Source organism: Hydra vulgaris, chromosome 05 (genome assembly GCF_038396675.1).
Source record: "Hydra vulgaris chromosome 05, alternate assembly HydraT2T_AEP".
Classification (NCBI taxonomy): Eukaryota; Metazoa; Cnidaria; class Hydrozoa; order Anthoathecata; family Hydridae; genus Hydra; species Hydra vulgaris.
Genome location: NC_088924.1, coordinates 29,642,853 through 29,647,297, shown reverse-complemented (window position 1 = coordinate 29,647,297; position 4,445 = coordinate 29,642,853).

Below are 4,445 nucleotides of genomic sequence, written 5' to 3'. Positions count from 1 at the left end.
GGATAATTATTATTACTGACAACGCGGTGAGAAAGTTCAATGAAAATTCGTACAAAGCGAACTTTTTTATCTCGACGGGAGCTTTTTTGATTTTGCGCTAAAAATAGTTTTCACGCTTTTCGCAACCACTTGTTATAAGTTAGGCTAATAAAAAAAAGATTAAAAGTTTGCTACCATTTAAAATGATTATTATTGTTTGTAAAAGTTTATTATTTTATAGCAATAGATAATAAAAACAGCGCTCAGGTTCTGGCTTCAGAACTTCCAGTTCTGAAGCCGAAACTCTAACCACTACTACTCGGCTGCTATAACCAAAATCTTTATCAAAATCAAAAGGCAAAAACCATAATTTTTATCAATGGATAGGGTGGGGTAATTAAATAAAATACAAATGGCGCGCTGTTTATATGCCTTTATATAAAGTTAGAAATGACTTGAAGTAGAATAAACGACTAATTAAAGACAGAAATTTTTTATCTTAAAACCGCTACTTTGGATTAAAGTAAATGCAGAGTTTACGTTTAATAGCAAAGTATTTTAAACATACTTAAAATACCTTAAGCTAGTTTGTCAAGAACTAAGAATATAAATTAAGATAAACTTGTGAATGAAATATATTTTACCAATATTTTTCAATCTGTAAATATTTGGTATGTGTTTTTAGTGGCATTCAAGACTGTAAAGTGATGAAGTTTTGTTTTAAAGCTAAATATATAAAATACTAAACTTTTTTGAAAGTTAGACAGATGGAGTAAAAGCGGCAAGATTTCGTAAATAAAAGGTAAAAATAAGAAATCCATGATTTATATATATATATATATATATATATATATATATATATATATATATATATATATATATATATATATATATATATATATATATATATATATATATATATATATATATATATGATATATATATATGATATATAATATATGATATATATATCAATATATGATATATATATATATATATATATATATATATATATATATATATATATATATATATATATATATATATATATATATATATATATATATCACGGTTGTTTACAAGCGCTATGGGTAGGCACGCATGCGTTAAATATTTCAAAAAACTTTGAACTATTAAAATGGCTGCGGATCTTATCTGCCTAGTGTATTTTATATAACAACCGTTAATTTGTTAATATTTTCTTTTAAATTTAATGTTGTATCCTTATTTTTGACGTATATCAGTATAATATTAAATCTAATTTCGTAATAACATTATTAAAATAAGATAAAAAGGGTCTTAGCGAACTTTTACTTCATTTATAGTTTACTCAATTTTACTGCAAAACACAGATAATGTACGTGCGTATCTGGCTTTTTACGGCACCGATTTCAAAGTAAAAAATTGTGACCTTTTTTTTCACAGCGTGTTCGAAGTCGGTGATGTATTTATTTGTCTTTTTTTTCAGAATTTTATATCAGCTTAGACTTTATTAAAAAAGTAGAATGTTTTATCTTGAATAAATTATGGTTTTTTTTTACGTGTAATAAATTTTTCAGTTTTTTTATTACTATTTAAAATTTCGTTCCTGTTCTGGCACTGCATTGATATCGAAGGCATGTTGGTACATATTTGAAGTTTTCCAGTCAACTGTATAGATCTATTTTCTATGTGCCTGCCAAATTTCATTAAAAAATATTCATGACCAAATACCGTATTTTTCGACCCAGTGGTAGCCATTCCAGACGATTTTTTAATAATTCAAAAAAGCATATATAATTTATATCATTGTATAGAGCTTGACCTGACTTAAAAAATGAGGGGTCATTCGATCTTTGAAGTTAAGCGGATCCAAAGTTATAGAATTTTTGATTTAAGCAAAAATTGATGATTTTTTGACGAAAGGTATATGGCTTAAGTATGGAAAATTTGCAGTGATATGGCACCGAAAAAGAGAGTATTTTTGGATCATATTGACTTTTGAATTACTTTTGAACCATTATTACATTTGACTTGAAATTTTCCATATTGATTCAACAATTATAAGAAAATAAAATACAAAAAAATTTTTTTTTTAATTCTGTCGGGATTGCCCAGAACTATCTATTTTACAGACTGAGGGTTTTTACTTATTTACTTAGTTTTGGTGTCATATTGAGTCTTGAATAACTCTTGAACCGTTATTACATTTGACTTGAAATTTTCCATATTGATTCACCAACTATAAGAAAATAAAATACCAAAATATTTTTATTTAATTCAGTCGGGATTGTCCAGATTTGTCTATTTTACAGACTGTGTGTTTTAACTTATTTACTTAGTTTTGGTGTCATATTGACTTTGGAATAACTTTTAAACCATTATTACATTTGACTTTAAATTTTCCATAGTGATCCAACAAGTACAAGAAAATAAAATACCCCAAAATTTTTCTGTTCAATTGACGAGATTTACCAGAATCATTTAATTTACAGACTGAGGGTTTTCACTTATTTACTTAGTTTTAGAAAATAAAATTTTGGGTTATATTATAATAACACCATACAAATATGCATAAAGGAAGCATGGAATCCAAATAGTACATCATTTTAAAATTATTGTATAAATTACAGACCAGTCAGTAAATTACTGCAAATAGGCTGCACATACCAACTGGACATATATTTTGGGCATATAACATTGAATATATTTGATATTTTTCAACCGTTATTAAATTTGACTCGAAATTTTTCATAATGGTCCCATTTTTATTCATCTGATGAGATTAACCACAATCATCTATTTTACAGACTGATGGTTTTCACTTATTTACTTAGTTTTTGAAAATAAAATTTGGGGTTATATTATTATTACACCATACAAATATGCATAAAGGAATCATGGAATCCAAATCATACATCATTTTGAAATTATTGTTTAATTTACAGACCGGTCAGTAAACTACTGCAAAAGGGCATTGAAATCTGTCGAAATTATTCAGAATAACCTATTTAACAGACAGAAGATTCTTCAATAAAGTTAAAATTTAATTTTTAATGAAAATAACTTACAGCAAACGAACTTTCTGAAATTTGGAGTACTTACAACTGCAATAGGCAGGTATAACAGCAGAAATTATATCTAAAAATGTAAAAATATTATTATTAAAAACACAGATACACAATAACGTGTTAAAAATATTTTGTTAATTCATTTTAAAAATATATAAATTAAAAACATTTAAAACTAAATAAGCATAAAATAAGAAACTTACTCTTTAAGATTGTTTATGTGAACCAATGAAAATGCCTAAGATAAAAAAAATGAAAGTAACAAAAAAAATGTTTTTATTCTAAAACTTATTTCTTGGCTTTTAGTGAATGATTAGAAGTAGCAAGTTTCAGTAACGAAACAAACTAATAATCATTTTTAACAATAGACACCATCGAGAAGGTAAGCCAAGTTGTCTATCAACACAAAACATCACAACAATAACATCACAACAATAACATCACAATCACAAAACACACAGACCCTGTGGCACTAAACGCTCTTAATTCACACTAGTGTCACTAAGTAATAGGTTAACTTTTAACCAAAACTAGTGATCATACTGAAAAGCTTAAAGGTGGCTCTATTTGCATATGACATAAGAAACATATGGATTTCAATCATCTTGTTTTAGAACTGACTTGCTAACTGTTCTTACAGAATGGTACTACATAGCATTAGATAGAGGTGGTTAGGCAAATTCTACTGTCGTCTGTTAATTGTTATCTAGCTATAAAAACTTCGTCTTGGCTCTTCCAGTAACTTCCAACTTTAAAAGTAGTTACCTTCTGATGCTTGCTCTACCCCTACTTCTATCCACAATAGTGAAATTGTTCCCAATCAAATTACTGTTTTTTATCTTCTGATTTAATTTTGAAGATTGCTAATGATGAATTTTCATGCTCTGTTACCCCAACTTCTATTGCATACATCCCTTTAGGAAATGGTTCTAAAAACTTTCTTATTAAAACGCAACTTAATTAAGAGAATCTCCCAGTTTCCAATTTGGATACTACCTATATTATCTGGTGATTTCACCTATCAAATAAAGAAATTTTAATTTGTAACATGTAATTGACGTTGTTAAAGAAGGTAGATATATCTAATGGTCTAATTATAAGCAAGGTTTTTGAGTCTTTAATTAACAAACACTTATGCTCTCCTCTTGAATCTAATAACTTACTTTCTGATCATCACTAAGGATTTCAATCGCCTCGTTTTACAGCTAATGCTACCATTTATTCCTGCCTTGATTAGAACGCAACACTCCCTGATTGCTTGAAGGGGGCATTTGAGCTTGAAAAGGATCTCACTTCTGCTACAGCATGAGATTCACAGTGGCTGGTGAATTTTAACTTATAGAAAACTTAATTTTTTTCAGCTAATCATTATCGCCATAATTTAGATCTTCCTATATTTATAAACAGTAATGTACT